Source organism: Mesocricetus auratus, unplaced genomic scaffold (assembly GCF_017639785.1).
Source record: "Mesocricetus auratus isolate SY011 unplaced genomic scaffold, BCM_Maur_2.0 Super-Scaffold_100013, whole genome shotgun sequence".
Classification (NCBI taxonomy): Eukaryota; Metazoa; Chordata; class Mammalia; order Rodentia; family Cricetidae; genus Mesocricetus; species Mesocricetus auratus.
The window spans coordinates 12,641,031-12,666,941 of record NW_024429196.1 but is presented as its reverse complement, the minus strand read 5'-3'; the positions used below and the strand labels follow the sequence as shown (position 1 = coordinate 12,666,941).

The window sequence follows — 25,911 nt, the reverse complement described above, 5'->3', positions numbered from 1 at the left end:
TATATATATATATATATATATAGTGAAGTTAGAAACATTATGGTACTCGATTTCAGGAGAGACAAATATAAATGTGAATTTAACTTTGAATGCTAAGAAATCATAGGCTGATTCATCTTACAAAAGAAAAGGAAAAGACAATCGGTTTACTCTTCCTGATTTTCTCTTGACCATGTCAGTATACTGTGTCATACTTTAATGCCCTCCAGGTTCCCATTCCATATATAATTGCCATTTGTCAACTGATACTCACCAAAAGGTATAAGAACATCAGTGGCCATATACAGTGAATAGTAAGACTTGCCTATTCGTGACTTCATCAAAACCTCTCTTGCTACTAGACTAGCCCTTACTGTCTGTTATAATCTTTTCACTGCTTAACATTTTTTAATTTAGTGGTAGTCTTCATTGTAATTTATTTTCTTCTTGAAGTGAGTGAAAGTCTAGCCACTGAATCCCAGGCAGTCATGTGACCTACATGTAGAAGGGTTTAGTTCATTAGTAGATGAATGAACAAATGAATGAATGAAAATGAATGAAAAAGTAAATTGAAGATCTCTAAATTTCTTTCCATAGTTCATTCATATTCCCAGTCTCACCATATGATACCTCAGGGTAACCCATGTACTTGGAACACATAACACTGTGTCCTGTAGAAAAATATTTGATGTAATTTGAGGACATAATTAAATAGCACAAAATCATGCAGTGAGAAGATTAATTCCTCTTAGCTTCACTTTCAATTCTTCTTATTATTTCTAGGAGTAGGATTAGTTTGGAGCATCTCAGTTTTCCTTAACACCTGTCACACCACTGCTAATCTACTTCTGGAAGAGGGCAGGCCAACCTTCAGGCTTGGAGCTGTTCACTTCAGTGCCATGTCCTTGAGAGTCATCATTCTGTTCTACTATATTTGTTTCCATAGCTGCCAATAATTTAAGGATGTATTAGCTGTTTTTTAAAATTTATGGTAACAGTATGGTTTTCCCTTTAAAACACTTTAAAAGAAACAAATGGGAACTGATTTAAAGAGGATATTAACTGATTCTGATATAGCAGCAATCATGAGGGCTTATGAAATAATTAGAATTTTGGAAACCGGTTTCTTTAATAATCTTTTCCTTATTTTAAGATTGGAATGGAAGTTATTTCCTCTGTGAGGCTCTAGAAATCACTTCAGGGAAGAAAAAATTGCTTTGTATAAGGCTTAAAAATAGTAGAAACTTTTTCCAAGTTAATGAGTAAAATTACTCTAATTCTGTATGAATCTCATGACCTTACTCTTGTATTTGTTTTTTTTCTTTATTGCCTAAATTTAACCAATTATAGCATTGTTCACCCATAAACAAAGCTTTTAGCATTTCTAGAAAAATGTGACCACTCTAAGAGTATGACTGGCCATTCCAGTTTTGTGCTTCTGCTCTGGTACTGTGACAAAACTCAGTGACCAGAACCAACTTGGTGGGGAATGGAAGGTCATTTACTTACCTTTCCTCCTCCTCAATGTTTATCCGTGAAGAAGATGAAGCAGGAATTCAAGCAGGAGCAGAAGCAGAAAACACAGAGGAATACTGCCAACTGGCTTGCTTCCCCAAACCACACCCATCTATTTATTTTATACAAGCTAAGCCCCCCTGTCCACAGTGGGCTAAGTTCTCTCACATCAGTCATCAATCAAGACAATGTCCCTGCTGGCCTGCCCATAGGGCAATCTGATGGATTCAATTCCTCACCTGAGGTTCCTTCTTCTCCAATGTCTCTAGTGTGTGTCAGCTTGACAAGCATTAACCAGCAGAACTCCCGTCTTCAGTGATCCACTGTGTTTTCTGGGTGGTGGATGTACTGTACTTGATATACTGTATTTGTTGGTGGTGGATGTAATACATTTGGTACACTGTATTTGTTGGTATATGTAATGCATTTGATACACTGTATTTGTTGGTGATGGAGTCACTGGTTTTATATACTGTATTTGTAGATGGTCGTGTTGAGTATACTATATGTGATGTACTGCATATGTTGAAGGGTGGGTGATTTTAGTGAATGGAGCTTTCTGACTGGATTTGAGTCAAGAAAGGACTTCTTTTATAATGATGCAATGTAGAAGGGTGACATAGAGCTTGATTATTCTAAAAGTGAATTTTAGTTCTTCCATTATCTTCTTACATAAATGAAAGTTGGAATTTTCTTTGGATCACCAACCAGCTTCCCAAATACAGACACTGAGACTTGTTATTAATTTTGAATGCTCAGCCTTAGCTTAGGCTTGTCTCACTAACTCTTTTAACTTAATTTAACCTGTTTCTATTCATCTATGTTTTGCCTTGGGGCTTTTTACTTTCTTTCATTCTGTATGTGCTGCTTCCCTGCTTCCTCCCTATCTGGCTGCCTTGCCCCCGGTGTCTACCTGTTATCTTCTTTTCTTTCTCCCTCCTCAGCCTAAATTTCTGCTACATACTCTCCCTGCCCAGAAGCTCTACCTATACCTCCTCCCTCACTATCCACTGTTCAGCTTTTTAGTAGACCATTCAGGTGTCTTGGGCAGGGAAGGTAAAACAACAACACATCTTTACATAATTAAACATATATTCCACAACAAAACCCAAATAATTTTAACATCTAAGAATCAATTTTATCAACTATATATTGTTACCTCAGTTGTGAGATTATTGGGATGGCATGCAGTTTGAATATGTCAGGTAATTTTTAGTTGTAAGCCACAGAAACTGAGTGTGGAACAATTAAGCTGAAGGATAGATCATTGGATCAATATGGGCAAGGACTCAGAATTAGAGGGAGGGCAGAAAGCCAGGCCCCAGGAGGATCATGTCCAGGATCTTACAGGTCAAAATAGTCTGAGCTAGGGGACAGTATATCCTGAATGTCATAGCCCCATTCACCTTTTTAATACAAAGAAAAGAAAATCATGCTTCTGTATTCAGAACATTCTAGAAAACTGTGAGAGTGATTATATGAAAAGGTTTTGTAGACTTCAGAATATAGGGTAAGCAAGAAAGACTAAAGGCTGTATCTCAGCCTTTCCCTCAAAGAGTCAGCATTTCTTTCTCTATTGACTCCTCTCTTGCTGATTGATTTTCATGTCTATAGGATTTCTAGATCGCCAAATACTTGGAAAAAAAACTATGGGGAAAAGTAAAACCTCACTGATTCTGCTCTAGAAATACTCCCTTTAGACTGGGTTGACTCTCAGGATCCTTTTTTCATACATACGGTAAAGCTAGAAATGACAAGGAATTGAATTTCAGGAGAACTAATTTAAATCTGAATTTAGCCTCTAACACTAAAAAAACAATCATAAGTCCTATTTATTCTATGAAGGAAAAGGAGCAGACCAATTGGCAAGCTCTTCTTGGGTCTCCCTTTACCATGACAGTACATTATGTCCTTGGGACTGGAAAGCTCACGCACATTTAGCAAATCCCTCTTTTTTCTGATGGCCTTTTCTCATGGATAAGTGTCACATAGTCGAAGACACCAAAACAATCAAGAGCAGAATTGTAAGATCTCTGATATTATTAACTCTGCAGCACAGAATTAGGTAGAATTGAAGTAGTGGTATAATGGTCTCTCCTGGAGGGTGTCACATACATTGTTTGGAATTACCCACATCTACAGTAATACAAAGTAGGCAGCCGTCTCTCTGCTCACCAGTCATCCATCCATTTATTTGTGGAGCTGGGAACTGAACACAAGGCCTCACACATCCTACTCACAGACTCTACCGCTTCAACTATACTCCCAATCCCAGGCCAGATTTTAACTATCTTTGTCATTTGATTAAGTTGTCTACTGACAACTCTTGGCAGGCTATCCATGCAGTGCAATTTGTTTGAACTTGAAACTCTTTATTCTTTAGAAAATCAGGAAGAGAGTGAAGGGGCAATTTTAGCTAGATCAGGAGAACTGAAGTATCATCATGTATTAAAAAGAGCTTCCTTCGACTGACCATGGATCCACTTGTGTTAGTCTGTGAACGATGCTGGGTGGATCCAAAAGCTCAGCGAGCAGCTCCATGGGGGCTAGTTTTCTTTATTTGTTTATGAAATGTGGATAATCTGAGCACTCGGGAGACTGAGGCAGGAAGATTATAAGTTTGAGGTCAGTGTGCAGAGTGAGCTTGAGGCTACCCTGGATAACAGGGTAATAGTCTTAAAACAAGCATGTAAACAAACAGGAAACAGGGACAGCACTGTCTCTAGGCTTATGAAGGCCACGTGTGCTTTCAGGAAGCAAAGCAAGGGGACAGAGATTTTAAAACAATGCTAAACGAAATTTTTATTCCCTATAATAAGTTACAGTAGCATTTTGCTAGCAAAAAAGGGCCTTTTTGTGCTGTTTAAAATAAAGATTTGAGCAAGCTGTGTAAAGCCCTCTCCTTATTGTGGCCTGGGATTTGTCCCTTCATGCATTATTCAGCACTCAGCTCTCTATAAAACCCAGAGCACTTTTCTACACTGTGCTCATTAGTACCAAATGTTTACAGTTGTGGGAAAGTTTATTTTATACATTTTAGTTGGTCTCCTAGTAAAATTTAGGGAGTGAGTGGGTGGTATTTATTTCTATTTCCTTATGTAGTCTTTGAATATTAAATTACAGTTATGTATCTTAAATCATTAAAGGAAAAGAAAAGCAAGTTCGTGGATATCTACAGGAGCGGTGCTCAAATATGATGGAGTTTGACTCAGGGTAACTTGGAGCCATCATTGCTGGCAGAGAACTTTAAACAGGGCTGTACCCACATGTCTGCAGAATGGTTATTTCACTTTGTTGATAGGTTACACCCACCTTCCTTAGAAGACCAGGGTGCTGTTGTTCACATCACATTCACACAAAAAAATGACAACTTTCATTGCTGAGTGACTGTGCAAGTATCTGTGACTCTCCACAGGTTTCTCTGCAAATCTCCCTGTGTTTACTCTTGATATTTAAGGTTTGTATAGCTTGTTACTATAACAATGCACTGAAGTCAGGCTAACTTTATGAAGAAAAAGAATTTGTCTCACAGTATTGAAGCCTGAACATCCAAACAGCAAAAGGGTATCTCTGTCTATTAGGAATGTCATGTTTCATGACAAAACAAAAGGCCAGGAGGGATTCTAGAGACCAGGCATTGTCTGTTTTCAAGAAGGAACTAAGGAGCTGAGCATAGTGATCCAGATCATTGAACCCAGTGCACGGAAGGCTCAGGTAGGATATTGATGAGTCCAAGTAAGACCTTGTTGAAGGGGAGGAAGAGCAAGAAGAGAAAGAAGAAGTAGGTAACTCAGACACCCAAGATAATTGAGTTAATCCATCTGTCCACAGACAATGACCCCAACAGACTGAGGGCTCACACACTAGGCTCCCCAACTTTAAAGTTCCACACTTAAGACATGGCCTCTGAAGGGACCCAATTTCCAGCACGCAAACCTTTGTGAAATAGCCTCTCTCATATCCAAACCACATCAAGGTGCCAAGTCATGGCCAAGGGATTTTCTTTCACATGAGGCATTTCTAAACAGCTTTAGCTGAGCACTAGCCTCAGTCAAAATCACATACCATTCACAGTACCCTTTGAGCATGGATCTGTGGTCACTGCATCTTGACTAGGGAGACAGAGAACTTACTTTGTGGAATGATGCTCTTCTGCAGCATGAATTCTCTTTGGTCTTAATAATAAAAACTCAGTCAGATATTGGATTTAATGCTGAAGATCAGAGAAGCAAAGTGGCCAGCCACTAGAGAGCTCTTACCTCTACCAGTGCTCAGACCAAAGGGGCGATCCTTTCCTCAGAGTATATCCCTAGACTGCTTAGATGACGCTGCTCCTCACATTGCACTGCTCCTCAGACTGCAGTACTCCTCAGACTGCACTGCTCTCCTGTCTCCTCCCTCCTTACATTCCTTTCCAGTGCTGGGATTAAAGGCATGTCACTCCAAGTGCTGAAATCTCTTTTGTGAGAGCTGTTTCTCTTTTAGACTAGATTAATTTCATGTAGCCCAGGGTGGCCTTGAATTTACAGAGAACCATCTGCCTCTGTCTCCCTCATGCTAGGATTAAAGGTATGTACCACCATTACCTGACCCCTGTGGCTAACTAGTGTGGCTAGGTTTGCATTCTGATCCTCAGGCAAGCTTTATATCATAAACAAATATCCCCACACTAGCATGTTTCTGCAGCGCTCCCTGTGACTTCACATCTCTACTGGTCAGTGTTCTTGATACAGAACACCCTTGGGTAAAGTAGAGCTCATGGTGGTGTTTCCTGAAGGTCACACAGATCACCAGAGAAAAAGATCTGTTGTTCGCTGCTTCTAAGGATGGTCTCTTGCCTTGTCGATGATACATGTGGACAGGAAGTGCTACAACTTCAAAGCCTAAGGAAGTAGTTAGGGATGAACAGAAAGTTACCCAAGACTTTCATCACCCTTTGCTTGCAACACTCTGGGAGAGTAACTAGATGCCTTCTAGAAAAGAGGCGTGCTTAAGGAGAAACAGGATGGTGGCAGTACAGAACTCTAAATCTGACTTCTCAGAAAATGGAAACGGATTTTAAAGAACTTAAGTCTCTCTTTTCCTATTTCATAGCTCATTATCTGATAGCCTGGGCTCTCTCTAGGTCACTGGTTCTCAACCTTTCTAATGCTGCGACCCTTTAATTCAGTTCTTCATGTTTTGCTAAGCCCCAACAATAAAATTACTTTCTTTGCTACTGTTGTGAATCATAATGTAAATATCTGTGTTTTCTGATTGTCTTAGGCAATCCCTGTAAAAGGGTCATTCACTCCCACAGGGATCGTGACCCACAGGTTGAGAAACACTGTTCTAGACTAAATCACTTGAGGTGCTTATCATTTTAAATGACATTTAATGAATCAGGAAGGCCTCAAGGATAGTTGGCTCTTAACAAATAGTGCTTTACTTCATAAGTTCACTAGTTGAAGACATCAGTGTGGAGCACACCAGGAACTTATGCTAGGGCATGGCATTCTCAGATTCAGGCCAATATTCAGAAAGTCTGTGTCACTATACCCCATAGCTCTGCATACCCTACATTTTGCAAAAACTAACCCCAGACTTAAGATCACCTAACAGAAGGAAGGGTGGGCTTGTGAACCTGAGAGCTGGACAGGATGTTCCTTTTCTCTCCTCCCCGTTCTCATCCCCTTTTCTTGGCATATTTGCCGTCTGTCTGGACTACCCTGAAACCACATCCCTGAGACCTTGTACACAGTGAGCTGTTGTGAATGGCTCCCCCAGGAGCCATGAAAACAAGCCCCATAACCTTCAAAGAGTTATTCCTCAACTGTAAAATGTCTGACAAGCTGGAAGGTATTCATCTCTGCTCATTCCTACCACTCTGCCTCCTCCAGGTACTACTTAGACATTGGCCCATCAAACACACTGAAGGTTCCCAGAAGATTGGCCAAGGTTGTTGATTGTGTAGATATATATATATATTATTTGCAGAAACGTATTAAGAGGTGCTATCTTGAAGTATGCTGTTTATAAATAAGTATGATCTGTTATGTCTTCTCTTATGAAGCACAAGATTCAGATAATGCATGCATATTGACAAAAAGGTGCCTTGTATTAACTAAAATTCATACCCAGAATCCTGATCATCTATAATTGCCTTTTGAATAATAATTTAAATAAAAGTGGAATTTGTCTTGATTATCCTTCTTCAGATATACTGTTAGATGTGACTAAGACAGAAAGTCAGTGAGGCTTAAAACTTTGTTTATTTTGTCTGGTCCAGTCGTTCCATTTATTTTTTTTTATATGAGACTTAACTTTGAACTGTACTTTATAAAATGTTCATTCATGGCCTTTCCATTTTTGAGTTCTACTTTTAAAATATTATATATATGCTCTAATTTCTTTTTTAAACACTTTTTTATTATATTTTAAAATTAGAAACAAGCTTGCTTCCCATGTCAGTCCCAGCTCCCTCTCTCTCCCCTCCATGCCCACTCCCCCCAAAGCCTACCCCAGCCCCCACCCAATCCCCACTCCATTCCCCAGGGAGGATAAGGCCCTCCATGGGGAAATCTCTAGAGTCTGTCATTTCATTCCAGGGAGGGCTCAGGCCCTCCCCCAAGTGTCCAGATTGAGAGAGCATCTCTCATTGTGGGATGGGCAACAAAAGTCCATTTGTATGCCAGGGACAAATACTGATCTACTACCCCAAGCCCCATGGATTGCCTAGGTCTCCTTACTGACACCCACATGCAGGGGGTGTGGATCAGTTCCATGCTGGCCTCTCAGCCATCAGTCTGGGGTCCAAGATCTCCCCCCTTGTTCAGGTCAGCTGTTTCTCTGGGTTTCACCAGCCCAGTCTTGACCTCTTTGCTCATCATTCCTCCCTCTCTGTCACTGGGTTCCCAGAGTTCAGTACAGTGTTTAGCTGTGGGTGTCTGCCTTTGCTTCCTTCTGTCACTGGATGGAGGTTCTAGGATGGTATTAAGATAGTCGTCAAAATCATTATCAGGGAGGGGCATTTAAAGTAGTCTCTCCACTATTGCTTTGTTTTCTAGTTGGTGTCATCCTTGTAGATCTCTGGAGATCTCACTAGCACCAGGTCTCCCCTCAAACCTATAATGACTCCCTCTATTATGGTATCTCTCATTCTGCTCTCCTCTAATCTTCCCCCAACTCAACCTTGCTGCACCCCCATGTCCTCTTCTCCCCCTCTCTTTTTCTGGGTCCCTTTCTGCCCTTCCCCATGCTCCCAATCTGCTCAGGAGATCTTGCCTCATTCCATCTTCTCTGGGGTACCATGCTCATATGCTCTAATTTCTAATGATAGCATCAATGTTTTATGTCTAAGTCTCAGCAAAGACCCTTGTGTTCAAATCTATTTTCATGACTGTGTGCCTTGCTTAAAATGAGTTTTCATTGCCTACTTTTCAACTTATTGCATGCCTGTGTGTATATGTGTATTCCAATCACTTTTAAAACAACAAATAAAATCCATTTGGTAATTCAGAATCAGTATTCTCATATTATAGCTTCCAAATATATAACTATCCTAATGTTCTTTGTTCATATTCTTTTGTCCACATATTAGATGTCCTTGAGTAGAAATATCCCTTTCCTTTATGTAGAGTAAATAAGAAAGTAAGTATGAAACAAGATTAATTTATTCCATGCAGCAAAGCTAGAAGAAGCCAGTCTTTTTTACAAAGCCAAAGTAATCCAGTCTGCTCCTGCAAGCTGTCTGCCTTCATGCAGTCCGCTGTTGTCAGCTGTGCTGCTACCTAAGGCCAGACCCAGAATCTTGGCATCTTTGTGGGTAGATACACCTGTGATCATTCTGCTGCAGCTCACCTGACTTGTGGCTACTCTGCTGCCTGTCACTCACAACTGGCACATGTGAAATCCAAAGCAATAGAATTGAACACACAGAGAACTTAATACCTAAGTATTCTGAGTACTCCTGGAAAGGCAAAACCTGAGAGCAACTGGAGAGAAACCAGAAAATCTCAACAGAGCTGTAATAAGAAAAAAAGAACATTTAATTAATTATCAAAAGAGCTTCCTGGGGAAAAGAAATCCAAAGCCTCAATAGCTTTGATGATGAATTACATTACAGATTTCATACTAATTCTTCACAGACCACTATAGAAATAGAAGACCAGCAATATTCCTAACTCATGGTAATAAACTAGTATTGCTTTAATTATAAAATCATAACTGTATTATGAGAAAGGTAGGACACCAAACAAAATCCATTGTAGAAATAGAAAAGTAAAATCTTAACAAAATATTTTCAACAGAACTTGACTTTAAAAAACTATAGAACATAACTCAGACTCTAACCCAGAAATTCAAGAATGTGTCAATATAGAAAGACATCAATCAGAGTTAATATGGCAAGGACATTAATATAATATAGGACAGAACACATTCATCTCAACAGATGCAGAAAGACCTTTGACAAAATCGAACACACAATCATGATAAAACCCTTCAATAAGATTGGAATGGAAGAAAATTCACAGTGGGATGATGTCATCTACAAAACACTACAGCTGACACAGTGCTTAATGGAGAAAGGCTGAGATTACCTCTTAAGGTCAGGAGCATTCAACACTTCTATTCAATGTTCTTTTGAAAGTCCTTACCCACAGATTTGGCCCACAGAAAGAAAAAATAAAACTGTCTCTGTTGCAGATAGCATAGTTCTCTGTAGGACAGCATTTTAAAGATTGCTGAGAGAGACTCTTTGAACTAATAAACGAGTCTCCAATATTACAGGAGGCAAGTTCAATATCCAAAATCAATTCTATTTCTACACATGAGCAAACAAAACCTCAAAGTAAGAAGAAATTTCACATTAAAGTAGTACAAAATAAGTTTGTAGAAATAAATGTGAGGAACACTGCAAGGTAAATAGTAGAAACTATAACACACCATTGAAAGAAATTGAGGCCTGGATTAATGGAGACATGTCTATATTAGTCTTTAGCAGACTTATCACTGTTAAGATGGCAATACATTCTTCACTAATGAACTACAATTTCTATCAAAGATCCCAGGCCTCATTTTTTCTCAGAATTTGATAAACTTATCCTACACTCCCTACAGAAATAGAACAAGCCCAGAGTGGACAAACCAATATTGCAAAAGAACAAAGTTGAAGGAGTTATAATTCTTGATGTCAGCACTCATTCCAAAGGAGCTGAAGAGACAGCTCAGAGGTTTAGAACACTGACTACTCTTCCCAGAGCACCTGAACTCAGTTCCCACCACCCACAAAACAGTTCACAATCACATGTAACTCCAGTCCCAGGGATCTTCTGTCTCCTGCCCTCTTCTGGCCCCCTTGGACACTGCATGCACATGGTACACAGACACACATGCAGGCAAAACACCCAAACACATAATTTTTCATAATTAACAGGTAAAACTCTTTCGAAGAATTTACTTCAAGGCAACAGCAAGCAACAGAATATAGTGGAATAAGAAAATGTGGATCAATGAAACAGAAATGAGAGACAGAAGCTAAATCTATGAGTTTATGATTAACCAACATTTGATAAATGGAGAAAGGTAATGTAGTGGAGAAAGACAGTCTTTCTAATAATGCTACTGGAAAATTGCTGTCTACATGTGGGGCAGAAGGATAACCCCAGTAAGGGAATGAGGCTGTATTTCTTTTTTCCTCAATATATGTTTTTATTTAAACTAGAAATATGCATGCTTCACATGTCAATACCAGCTCCCTCTCCCACCCCTCCCCCCTTGCCCCTCCACCTGTCCCCCACATCCCCCAGCCAATCCCCACATCATTCCCCAGGGAGGCTATATTTCTACTGGACACTGTGCAAGAATTTATCTCAAAGGAATCAAATGCCCAACTATGAAAACTAATCATATAAAACTCTTGTGAAGACATAAGAGTATAGCTATCCATACCTTTGGGTTGATAGCAAAATCATAAGCAATAATAAAAATATTAAACTTCAAATTTGTATATTTGGGGAGGCTAGCTAGATGGCTTACTAGGAAACGTACTTGCTATGCAAGCGTACAGCTCTGTGCATCTGTAACCCCATTGCAAAGGGGTGGGAATGGCAGAGTCCCAGAGCTGTTATCTAAAATGACTAGTTGTAGGTTCAATGAAGAGACCCTTTTCTCAGCAAACAAGGTTAGCAGTGATTGAGGAAAACATTCCACTGTCAATCTCTGGCCTCTATAGGTATGTACACATGTGCATACACACACTCCCTCCCTCTTCCCCTCTCTCCCTCCCTTCCTCCCTCCTCCCTCTCTCTGTCTCTATCTCTGTCTCTCATACACACGCACACGCACACGCACACACACACACACACACACACACACACACCTTTTTTGTGCATCAAGGGATACTATAAAGAAAGTGAAAAGTAAACCTAAAGCTGTGAGAAAATATTTAAAGTAACATTTCCTATAAACACCTGGAGTTCAGAAGACTTAAAGATTTATTATAGCTAAACAATTGAAGTACAATCTAATTTTTAAGATGCGAATTAAACACACAATTTTCCAAAGTTAATATATAACTGACCTGTTTTGTTTGTGTTTGTTTTTGATTTTCAAGACAGATTTTCTCTATGTAGCTTTGGAGCCTGTGCTGGAACTCACTCTGTAGGCCAGGCTGATCTTGAATTTACAAAGATCTGCCTGCCCCTGCCGGTCAAGTTCTGCGATTAAAAGTGTACACCACCACCACCCAGCATAACTGACCTTTATTCATGGAAAAATGTTCAAAATGTAATAATTAAAGCAGAGAAAGTACATCCTAGTATATTGATGTTGACTGGAAAGGGTTTATGCTAGAACATGTAATTGCCATGATAGCAGGTATCCACTGAGAGAAGACACCTGTGACCACACTAATGGACCTGGCAAAAAGTGAGAATGATCCAGCTGTATTTTACAATATGTATTAAGAACTTTTTATAGAAAAACTAAATTATTTTACTTTTTAAATTCTAAAGTCAACATTTCAGATACATCCAAAACTTAATGTGAAAATTAAACATACATCCAAAATCTAAAGTAAAAATTAAATATATGTCCAAAGATTTAGTCATAAGAATAGTCATTGAAATATCAATTAAAGAAATAGTTGGTTTGAGCAGTGACCATGTCATTTACAAGTACAGAAAGTATCATGGCAGTGCTCAGAACATTATCAATGAAGGAAGCAAGAGAGACATTAAATAATCTTATAAAATATGTATGCATAGAAAACACACTAACAGGTAAAATTCACCCAAACTCTAATAGTGTTTCTATATGATTAGTGCAGGTGTAGATGGTTTTCAATTTCTTCCTTTGTATTTGTTTATGCTTTACTAGCTTTCCTTTTCATGTATTCTATCTTCAGTGGAGGACATTCTGTCTTCAACAAAGGAATCAACTTGCGTGTCAATAAGCAAGTATTTGCTACACAGAATTGTGACTCAAGTGTCAACAGAAAGTATGAACAAGTCAATATCCAAAGACCAACCACAGGGGCACTTTATAACTAATTTCTAAATACTTCATTAACCATGACTAAACGATCTAGTGTGTCAGCATCAATGACCCTCTGATCAGGTGAAAGCATTATGAACCCCACCCAACAGCTGTTACGTTCTCAGTGTACATAGCATGCATTGTTCCCCCCATTAAATCTGAAGATGCATGCATGCTCTTCTTGTTAGTTCGTGTATCCTGTGTGTTTTACCGTGGATCGGCTAAAGTGAATGCAAAGGTCAGTTTAACAAACAAAAAATACTGTTTGTTAAAATGCCTTCAGTATGGGATTACTAACAGATAAAAGGTGTTAGTACAGAAATGCTCTTTGCTAATATGAGCATGTATGTTAAATAGCAGGCTTCTTCTTGCAAAGTACACTGTCATCACTCATTGGTTCCCTGGTAGCTCAAAAGCTTTCTTTTTGCTGTACAGTTCTGCTATAGAGACTGAAAGAGGGAAGGCAATTAGGTCTAATACAGTAGATCAAAACTCTGTTTAGAAAGAAAAATAGGTGTGTGCTATAATTTTTCTTCCACACTTTAGACTGGATAGTCTTGATTGAAAATGCTTTGCCTCATGATATCCATCCATGTGAGAAGAGGTGAACATTTTCTGTAAATTGTTAAGCTAAAGTCTTGAGTTACAACAATGGATCCATTTGAATATTGACAGCTCAAACACTTTCTCTTGTTAAATACCTTTTGGAGAAGCTACGAGACTGAACCCCTGCACTGGGACCAACACCAAACCACTGTAGTTGGTACTCAGTCATGAGCCTCAACAAGCAGCAGAAGACCCCACAGGTAATTAGCTACTCAGGCTCAAACAACCTTTGTGTGTAGCTAATTGACTATCTGCTTGACCGGGCTGTAGCTGAATAAGCACTTTGTCTGCCTCAGTTCTCTCTTCCTGGGAATGCTGGCTGATCACTTTGCTACTAAGAGTTCTCTGGAACATTTTTGTGTTTGTAGTCCAGACATCGTTCTTGTTCAGATGAACTCTTCCTGCATTTGGCTAGTCTAAGGAATTCCCCTCATAATGCTGTCCACAGATCCATGCAATTAGTGATGCTGCCCCTTTTGTAAAGTAATTGCTCATTTAAATGGCTCTACTAAGCAGCCATCCTAATTTTTTTGTAATTTAAATAAATTGCATTGTGTAATACCATGGTACATTAAGTGAATATAAAATGTTAAAATTTAAGAACAACAGTGTAACAAAAATATTTTAGAGTATGTTTGCTGATTAATCAGTGCTAAATAATTGACCTGTGATGACAGAACCTATTTTAAGAGACACTTGGCAGAAAATGGTCCAACTGAAAATCATTGTAGATGTAAGGCAAGGAAGAAATGCCAAAGTCCCACAGGATCTGGTTTCCTTGGTCTTCAGGAGGACTGACAATCCTAACAGTGTTTAAAGTAGTTTGCTCCTGGTAAGTTTGAAGAGGGAGAAAGGTAGGAGGGACCAATTATGTCAGCATTTCAGTGTGTTTCTCTCTAAGCTGTTGTGATAGACCTTAAAACCAAGCAGGTTTGTAGTAGACCTGGTTTCTTTATAATATTGTTAAATTGTCTTCATTGAAATAGCTTCAAGGGAGCAGTTTTTTATCATTTTTTATTTTAATTTTAAATAGCTTGTTTTACATGTTAATCCCAGTTCCCTCTCCCTCCCCTCCTCCCGCACTCTCCTTCCCCCCCCACCCTCCCACCCTATTGCCAAATCCTTCCACATAGGGGATATCTAGAGTCTGTCATTTTACTCTGGGTAGGGTCCAGGCACTCCCCTAAGAGTCCAGGCTGAGAGAGCATCCCTCTTTGTGCTATAGGCACACGAAGACTGTATACCAGGGATAGACACTGATCCACAGCTCAGGGCCCCATAGGTTGCCCAGGCCTTCTCGCTGACACTCACATTTGGGGGGTCCAGATAAGTCCCATGCTGGCCTCTCCACTGTCGGTCTGGGGTCCAAGAGCACTCCCCTGTTCAGATCAGCTGTCTCTGCTGGTTTTGCCAGCCCATTCTTTGCCAATTTGCTCATCACTCCCTCTCTCTCTGTCACTGGGTTCCTTGGGTTCAGTTCAGTGATTAGTTGTGTGTTTGCCTCTGCTTCCATCAGTCACAGGATGAAGGCTCCCGGATGGTTATAGACATCAAGTTCATTATCAGGAATGGGCATTCGAGGTGGTCTCTCCACTATTGCTTAGCTTGCCAATTGGTGTTATCCCTTTAGATCACTCGAGGTCGCTCTGGTGCCTGATCTGTATTCGATCCTATGATTCCCTCTTCCCCCTATTCTACCCCCACCCCCTCAACTTCCTGTTCCCCCATGACCAACTCTCTTCCTCTTTAATTAGGTTCTGATTTTGTGTTGGGCTGCATTTTAAGTATCCTGGGACATATGGCAATGGTCTGGACACACCTTGTTGGTGTATAATGTTAATAGTCTGTTTATTTGTTAATGTCTGGGAACTATTTTTCTCTTCAATTATGTTAGAATTTGCTTTATACGGGAGGAGGCTCTACTGTTTGATAGATATGAATTAACTATTGATCGATTGTATGTGTGTTGGGTAATGTATTTGTATGTGCAGATGTACTCATCACAAAGGTGTGTGTGGAAGTCCAAGGCTGACCGCAGACTGTCTTCTTCAGTTGCTTCTTCACCTTCCCTTTGGAAACAGGGTTCTTGCTAAACCTAGTGCTCTGTGCTTCGGTTAGACTGGCTGGCTCAGGATTCTCTTATCTTGCCCCCACAGCACTGATGTTACAGATGCAAGCCATTACATTGGCTTTTGCATAGGTGCCAGGGGATCCAAAACCAGATGCTCATGCTTATGCAGCAAGCACTTTTCCCCCGAGCATCTCCTCAGCACCCTACACATTGACCTGTGTTCATCCTAATGGAGTAACAGTCTTTCAGTATTATAATGGCGTTCTTTGTCTCTAACAAGTACTGTCTTAAAGTGTATTTTCTCCAATACTACTCTATCTAGCCTCACTCTCACTTGGTTGTTATGTGTATAAATGATCTTTTTCAATTTCAATCCGTTTCTTTGAACCCAAAGTGAGTCAATTTACATTTAGCATAGCAACATGTAAAGTAATATTTCTTCCATTTGGAAATTCTTTTTTACAGCAAATACCATTTTTTGTCCTTCTTTCCACCATGACTAGATTGTACATTTGTAAGAAATCAATACTTACTACGGTGTCATTCTTGTGTCATGTTACTGCGCATGCTTTAGTTGTCTTAGAGACTCCTCTGGGGATTATCATTGTATCCTAAATTTATAACAATTTATTTCCTATTAATTCAACTTGGTTTAGGTAATAAAAATGTGCTCATGTATATTTGTGTCATCTCTGACATTGTTCGTATTAAAATTACTTCTCACATCATGTGACAATCAAAGCAGATTTATATTTGCTTTACATGGTGTCTGAAATCACATAGGTAAAAAGAGTCACTACCTGAAGTGAATTGATACTGTATGTATTTACTGACCTAGTAACTTTTGCCAGTGGTATCATATTTCCATGTCCTTTTGAGTTTCTATATTGTGTACTTTTGTTTCTGTGAAACCTCCCTTTACCATCTCATAGGGGGGCACACCCAATAAAGACTAACTTTTAAATTTATCTAATTACATTCTGATTTCATCTTCATTTCTAAGGGAGAATTTTACCAGACATGGGATGTTGGTTAGCAAAGTCTTCCTGTCTTCCCTATTTTTCTCTTTAGACAGTTTGCATATGTCATCCTGTTGTGCCCTAACCTTTAAGATTCTGGTTAGGAATCTGCTTTTCCTCATAATGAGGATCCACTGTACATGATGAGATCCTCTTCTCTGTTGGGTTCAAGCTTACTTCTCAGTCTCCTCCTCATAAATATCAGATATTAATGTGCTAATGTTTCATATGTGAGTATTTCTAACTCACCCCACCTAGGATTTCAAACACTCCTTTAATGTGTGGGTTCGTATCTACTGTTGTATTTGTGCTGGATCAATCATTATTTCTTCAGATATTCTTCTTAGTTCTTTCATTTCTCTATTTTTCTTAGACTCCTGTTATATTTTTGTTGATACGTTTGATCATATACCATAGGTCTCTTAAGTTCTATTCACTTTTCTTTATCCCCTACCTCTTTTTCCCAAACTAGATAACAATTCATTCATAAGCTAAATGTACAAAGATAAGTAAGGATTTCAATCAGTAGATAGAAAGAATGGTTTTCAAACTATAAATATCTACATTAGAGGGGAAAACACCCAGAAAATAGGGGAGATGTTTCTTGTTCAGAGAAGCCTTGTGCTTTATATGATCAATACAGTTCTGAACAGGCTATGGATTTCCTTTTGGTAAAATGCTAAAATCTAAGAAAGTAAATGCTTTTTGTGATTATGTCCCTTTCTTGTTGTTAATCTGGATAAATGACTCTCCTCACTGGGCCTCCACACGTCCTCTACACAGGAATAGGGTCAAAATAGATGGTCCTCCAGGTTCTTCCCAACTCTAGCCATCTAGGACAACACAGAAGAGTTCTGTGTTTCCCTCCCTTTGTCCCTTCTTTCCCTTTGTCTCTATTCCTCCTTACCCAACCTAGATGAGATAAGTTGAGAAGAAAGGAAGGATGATGTGAGCTTCAAATTCAAGCCCATCCCGAGACTGACAAATCATGTGACTGTCCTCTTTTATAGTGGCAATAATTTAATGTGTGTGTAACAGTCTTGGGAACTTGCATGTTTGGCAAGGTTGAAACTTATTTTCATCCATGTATTACCAATCCTTTTTATTCATCTCTAATTCTTATCTAAAAATCCATTTAATGATGAAATCAGTAGCTTTTATTTCTGAAAATGAAGTTTTGAAAAATTGATGAAAATTAAATGATCATGAGGATTCGTCACCACTGAACCAGAAAGGCAAGCAGCAAACTCTAGCTCACAGCTCCATTTTCATGCTTCATTTCCCCAGGAGACTAGTAGAAATTAAAGACAAAGTCAAACCTTCATGATGTTGGGTTACTATGGTTATACACATGTATCAGAAGCCTGAGTGGCTTCAGAATGAATAGGTGTATTCTTTTGTTTTTTGTAAATAAAAGAGATTTTGCAAAATCACAAAGATATGCACATGTTGTAAGTATAGAAACTTTCTTTTACTGGAGGCATTAAATTTTGACCTTTTCATAATAAAATGTGAAGATCTATTTTACAGGCCTGAGAAATCTATTTGGAAAATCACCTGCACCCTTCTAAAGCCTGCTGGAAATAATTGTCCAGATAGATGATCCTTGCATGTCATCCAGAGGGAGCTGCAGAACTGTAGGAAGGAGAAAATGGAGAGATAGCTACTGGGAGAGCAGGAGCCGCTCACTGTTCAGAGGTCTTTTTACTATCAGAGAGAGGATCTAGGATTTGGGTAAAGATCCACTAAAGGATTGTAAATAGGAGAATGTGACCAGAAGAAAGATACAGAAAGACCTTGCAGCCTCACTGTATGCTGTGCATTGACGATGGTCAAGATCAGGAAGGAGACAAGTTAGGACATTGCTGTGGCAAGAATTAATAGACAAGAGCTGTATAGTGGCAGTGAAGATGGAGAAAAACAGGAGGTTTTGAAAGACAAGGAAGACATAGAAATTAAGTCCTTAATTATTCATTTGATTGCTGGAGTGTGGATGAAAAAAAGAAACACCAAAGTTCATTCCTAGGTCTCTGCATTGAACAATTAGGTCACAGTATCCATGGAGATGAGTAACATACAGCCAAGTGGATTGGAGGGCAGAGTGAGGGAGGATTTTAATTGAGAATCTTCTTGTCTTTTTTTCATTTTACACTCTAATTACAGTTCTCTCTCCCACCATTCCTCCCACCCACTCCCAGGCTCCCTCCCAGCCCACCCTCACCCACTCATCCCAAAGGGTAAGGGCTCCCATGGAAAGTCAACAAAACCTGGCCCTTTAAGTTGAGGCAGGACCAAGCCTCTCTCCTACTGCATTAAGGCTGAGCAAGGCATCCCACCATAGGGAATGGGTTCCCACAAGCTAGCTCATGCACTAGTGATGGATGCTGATCATAGTGCTAGGGTCCCCTTAGATAGTTGAAATTACACAACTATTTCCCACATATGAGGGCCTAACTCAGTCCTATGGAGTCTCCATAGGTGTTGGTCCAGAGTTCATGAGTTCCCACAAGTTTGGTTCAGCTGTCTCTCTAGATTTTCCCTTCATGATCTTGACCTCTTTTGATCATATATTCCTTCCTCCCTCTCTTCGACTGGATTCCTGGAGCTCTGCCTGGTGTTTTGTTGTGGATCACTGCATCTGGTTCCATCAATTACTGGATGAGGGTTATATGATGACAGCTGGTGTATTCACCAATCTGATTACAGGGGAAGACCAGTTCAGGTACCCTCTTAACTATTGTTAGGAGTCATAACTGGGGTCATCCTTTTGGATTCCTGGGAATTTCTCTAGCATCAGGTTTCTCCCTAACCCCATAGTGGCTCTATCAAGATATTTCTTTCATTGCTCTCCCATCCATCCCTCCCCCAACTCAACCATCCTTTTTCATATTATCATCCCCAATTCCTCAACTGTACCCCTCAGTGTCACATTTCCCGGTAAATCTCATGTAATTCTCCTTCCCAGGGAGATCTATGTGTCTCTCTTAGGGTCCTCATTGTTACCTAGCTTCTCTGGTGCTGTGGATTGTAGCCTGGTTATCCTTGCTTTACATCTAGTATGCACTTATGAGTGAGTACATACTGTGATTGTCTTTCTGAGTCTGGGTAACCACACTCAGGATGTTTTTTCTAGTTCCACCCATTTTCCTGAGAATTTCATGATGCCATTGTTGTTTACAGCTGAGTAATATTCCATTGTGTAAATGTACCACATTTTCTTCATCCATTTTTTCAGTTGAGTGGCATCTAGGTTGTTTCCATGGTCTAAGTATTATGAATAATGCTGCTATGAACATTTTTGAATAAGTATTCTTATGATGTAATTGAACAGTCTTTGGATATATGCCCAAGAGTGGTATCACTGGGTCTTGAGGTGAATTCTCAGAAATTGGGAGTTTTATAAGAAACCACCATATTGATTTCCAAAGTGACTTTATGTAATGAGAATTCTTCCCACCAGCCTGGTCCCAAAGCTATATCAGTCCCAAATGAACACACAGGACACTGTATTAATTATGAAGCTGTTGGCCACTTGCTATGGGTTTTTGTTGGCTAGCTCTGACTTAATTATTAACCCATAACTGTGCTAATCTGAATATTTCCACAAGGTCTTCTCTTACCAGAGAGTCTGGACCTCTTGCTCCTCTTGTGTCTTATATGGTGACTGACTGTGTTGCTTATTCCCAGAACCCTCCAGCTCTCCTAGTTCCACCTATTTTGCTTCTCTATTGACCAACAGTGTTTGATTTATCAACCAATAAGACAAACATACACAGAATGACTTCCCACATCATCTGTACAAGTTTGCCTTCCCACCAGCAGTGGAGGAGTGTTCCCCTTACTCCACATCGTCTCCAACCTAAGCTGTCCTCATATATATATATATATATATATATATATATATATATGTGTGTGTGTGTGTGTGTGTGTGTGTGTGTGTGTGTGTGCATTTATATGTGTGTATGAATTTATATGTATGTGTATGTGCATTTATATGGGTGTATGAATGTATTTCCATTGTATGAAAACAAATATGTGTCTAGGAAATCATGTTTAGAATTTGGTTTCTAGGAACCAACTAGTAAAAACTAACAAGATCTCAGGTTTTAAAATACAGACCAAGATTTTCTCACTTTGTTCTCAGGCATGCCTAGAAATGCATCTTATGCCATTTAGCAAATGCATCATTATAAAGTATTTGTGCTTGTTGTTATGGCTTTTTAATTTGAAATCTGTAAAACCAATGGTGAGAGAATTTTGGGCTTTGTTTGCTGTTTGTTTGTTTTTTCCTCTATAGAAATGAGATTATGGGATTTATAGCAATCTTGAGTTACCAGGTTGTACAATGAGTACCTATGGGTCATCTGGAAAATGTAAGAATTTCTGGTAATTTAGAAATGGGATTTCTTTGTTAAAATATGTCCAAACTCACAATCTATTGCTTTCCTCTGCAATCAAAATCCATATTTCTAATGGGGCTTAGGAAATGGCGCTGTGGTAGAGTCCTTGATACTCTACCACATGAAGATATGAGTTCAGATCCACAGCACCTGTATGAAAGTCAGGTGTGTGTCTGTAATTCCAGTGTTGAGACGCAGGGTAAGAGGGCAGAAGTCGGAAGATCCTGGATGCCCCTAGGCAGTCAGTCTAGCTGATTGATTTGCTCTAGATTCAGTGAGAACCCTTTCTATAGCAGCAACAACAACAATGGAGAACAACACCCAACAATACCTCTGGCTTGCATACACACCTGCACTTTCAAACGCACACACACGGCAGGGGATAAGAAGAGATTAAGAAGTATTTTTTTGAAAGAGACATTCACTATTCAGTCTCTTAACTTCTGAGTTTCTATGAACATTTGGTATCATAAAAGTATCATTCTATAAATCTTTGTCACATAAATAAGGCATCGGTAACAGGTAATTTTCTCTAAAGAGCATTCTTCAATCTAATAAAAGCAAAACAAAAAAATATCCTGCAGGAACTTGAAAAGCACCCAGGAGTCCCAGACAATGTTGGGTAGCAAACAGCCCCTCCTGCAAAGCAGTTCCATCAGCTGTTCTCAAGATATCTCTGCTTTCTCCTCTATGTTGTTCCCTTGATGCGGGTAACTCCTTACATCTTGTCACTTTCTACGATTTCTAAGTACGGATCTCCAACAAGGCTTGGGTCCAACACCATGCATCCCACTAGATTAATGGACTTACCAGCTACATTTAGCCCATGACTGTTATTGATTCATATGGTAACACTTTCTTTATTCCTTCCATTGATTTTACTTTTAATTTAAAGTAATAGTTTTATTACTTTATATACAACAGTATTACTTTCATACAAGAGTATCGGTTTCAGACTTACGTCTAGTTACCATGTAAGTTTTAAAACAGAGAGCTAGTTAAACTTTTTCTATGCATGGTCTCTTCCTATATGGGAAATTTTTATACAAACCTAGGTAAATAAGTATATCTAGGTATAGTTTTGTAAAATAGATACATCAATGATTTACTTATAGTGGGTTATAATGAAATTATATTGAGAGGGGTAGAGGCATGCCTCAGCAATAAGGAAAAACCTTATATACCTGAGGTCCTGCATTATATCCCTAACACCAAAGTGTGTGTGTGTGTGTGTGTGTGTGTGTGTGTGTGTATGTATGTGTATGTATTGTTTATTTATTCTTTGTACACTTCAGACAAGGACTTGAAGAATCAAGCTGGAAATGACCTGGAAGCCTCCTCCATGAAGGCTAGCACTCATAGTACCCAAAGTTGCTATGCAAGCTACCAAGGGAGAAAAGCAATCAATGAACCTCCCCAACTATGAAGCCTACAATCTGAAACAATGACCAGCTAACACATCCCCAGTGGTGTGACAACTGCGCGATTATCCTGAGGTTCAGCAGCAGTCACTTAATTAGATTTAAGTCCTGCTAGACTGGAGGAAAGTCATGACTGATACTGAAAACCTAGCCAACTACCTGTGGCTATGGTGGTCATGGATCCTAGAAGAGAATTTACTACTGCCACTTTCCTAAACCACTATAATTCCTAACTGCATTCTAAATACTCATCTTTATATTCACAGACAGGTGTAGCTCTCATCCTTCATCAAAGAAGCTGCTTTTTGCAGCAGGTGGAGGTTATTACAGAGCTCTACAATTCATCAACCTGAAAAGAATAAGTAATTGTGGGTGCCCAGCCATCATTAATACATCTACAACACAATCATTACACCTAAGACTCAGGGAAGCTTACAGAAGAGGGGGCAGCGAGGTTGTAAGAGCCAGGGAACAAGGTACTATCTTCTAGACATGACAGGAAAATGACACCAATGAAATCTCAACAACATGCTCACCTGAAGAAAATCTGCATAATCAGGACACAAGTTGATATGCCAGTATGGGTGGGAAATTTCACAAGGCTCACCCTAAAGGATGAGCTATAGGCAATGGCTGCTGAGAAAGGGAGATCTGGTCTTTTCCAGAGATGAGCTATTTGGTAGGTTATCTGAATCCAAGTGGTTAGCTAGAATGAATGTACTAAATGGACTTAGTACAGTGTGTGTGTGTGTGTGTGTGTGTGTGTGTGTGTGTGTGCGTGTGTGTTTGTGTAACATTAACAAAGAACAAAGAAGAGATCATGAATTTGAATGAGGGAGATGGAAGGAATTGGAGACAGGAAAAGGGAGGTGTGGAAATGATGTAAATACAGTATTGTATAGAACTCAAGAATAAAAACAAGTAAAAAATAATTAAAATTCATATAACACTACAAATTAATGAATATACTTGCTTATTGTTTATGTGTAGAATTAAATCTTGGTGACATAGTTGATAATGTAATAAATACAGCATATTCAGTGTTTTTTTCCCAGGTTGATCAATGGCTTGATTTTATAGTTGTCAGTGCTAAAATGCAACTTTTCATAAATATGTATTAAAGTACAAAATAGCAGAAGTGTGTTTTAGGGACATTTCAAAAATTCTGTCCTAATTGCAAGAAAAAAAGTCACTTTATGATTTTCATGTAAAGTTCAAGTCAGCAGCTCAAAAAAATGAAATTCTAAAATATTCTTCTAAGGCAGCAATCCAAGGTTTACTAATGTTATACATGCAGAGAAATGACAGCAGAAAAATTGTAATAGTTTTTGTTTTCCATATTTAGGTCATTGTTTCTATAAGAGCAGAAAACTTAGGTGTGCGGTAAAAACTGCACAGTAGTTTTGTCTGAGCCCATGTTTCTGGCAGCACTGATCCATGTCATGTGGTGTGACGGTATGCACAGTGTAAAATGAGTCAGGCTCTGTGTTCAGAGCCAGTGCTGGAGCTACCTCAATGACGCAGTGAGACACCCACAAGCATGCTCAGAAATACCCCAAATTCAATTTACATTTGACTTCGAATTAATTTTTTATTTTTGTTTGTTCAGATATCTTGTACTCATGCCAAAATTTCACAACTGCCATAGATACAGAATCCTGCGAGGCCTCCTGAGCCCTGACTGGAAGCTGTATCCGAGAAGACAGAAATTATATCCTTTTCCCCACATAGCCTTCCATGAAGCCTAATACATGTTTTCTACGGTTTCCCCTTAAAGTTAGTTTCAGGTGTTAAAATGAAGAGTGAACTGGAGTCTGGAGTTAATTTTCTCCTTTTCTGCCCTAGTTAAAATACAGAAGACCAGCAAAAGAGGCAGTTTTACCATTCGGAAGACATAGTCATTCCCAGTTTAGACATCACCCTGCCGTAATGAGAAGCAATTCTGTATATTTAGTGGCCACACATTTCTTTTATTAAACAACAGAATTAGGAAAATATTAATTTCTCAAAAAGCTGCTGACCATTGTAACAGAGTTCTTTTGAGCCTATTCACTTGCTAATTGGAATGGAAGGGTTTTCAATCTAAAGTAGTTGGAATTCACAATGGTTCACACATTGGTAAAGTTATTTAAAGGCATGAGGAAACGGATAAATGTTGTATTTACCATGCACAAATAACCATTCACGAGTCTTTTTGAAATAAAATCACTTCTTTGACTGTGGGTCTGATGTGCAGTCTATTGTTCTTCTGGTGTAAGTCACTAGATGCCTTATCTCCTACATTGTTACAAGAGCTACACCATATTCACAATACTGGTGTTTAAGATGAGAATAAGAACGTAAAGTTGTCAGGTGGCAGTGGTGCACGCCTTTAATCCCCAGCACTCGGGAGGCAGAGGCAGGTGAATCTCTATGAGTTCGAGGCCGGGCTGGACCGACAGCCTCCAAAACAATACAGAGAAACCCTGTCTCGTAAAAACCAAAACCAAAACAAAACAAAACAAAAAAGAACTTAAAGTTTTGAAAGTCACTCGAGTATAGGATCATTTTAGATTTATGTTTACTGACTGCCTCTATGCTTCTATGCTACAGTCTCCTCACTTTCCCCTAAGATAACATCATATTTTAGCAGCTGTTAGATTCATTCCAGTCAGAATTTATAAAATATTTATGGTGGTATGTCATAATCATATATAATTATGTGAGTGTTTAATTCTATCCTATAATATGATAACAGTGGACATGGCTTGGGGACAGACACAAAAGGCTCCTAGCAAGTAGCAGGTGAATCAGTTGGAGGCACAGCAGTGAGAATTCAGCTGCCAGTTAACAAGGCTTGGTAGTGCTCAGGTTTTACCTAAAAATGGAAATGAACTGGAAATGTGTGAACACCTTAGAAAGAACGAGTTAGGAGACCTACTGCTTAGCATTGAGAGTCTCAAATCACAGCTCTGTGGTTTAAAGTACTCTGAGAATATCTTAGAGATTGAATTGAAGAGTGGATGGGTCTGTACAGTCAAACTAGATTTTTATCTTCCTGCCATGTTGAGAAGTAGAATAATACTTAGGTCATAGAGTGCAGTACTTTTCAATCTTAGCTGTTTGAGCCATCTCTTCAGAAAAGAAAAACTACATTTAAAAAACACACGTTTTGTACCTGGGCAGTGGTGTTGCATACCTTAAATCCCAGCACTGAGAGGCATAAAGACAGGTGGATCTCTGTGAGTTCAAGGCCAGCCTAGTTTACAAAGACAGTTCCAGGACAGCCAGAACTGTTACACAGAGAAACTGTGTCTTGAAAAAAGTAAAACAAAATAAAAGTAAAAACCCACATTTTAAACAATTCATTAACCACCCTCCTTAAAAACATGGCTTTACTGACT

The 25,911-nt window shown here is 39.1% G+C and overlaps 1 protein-coding gene across 1 annotated transcript in view; it reads left to right on the top strand.

Moving 5' to 3' along the window:
* Window positions 1-25,911, top strand: part of Gpr158 (G protein-coupled receptor 158) — a 345,101-nt gene that overhangs the window by 287,219 nt on the left and 31,971 nt on the right. The gene's annotated exons all lie outside the window — the stretch shown is intronic.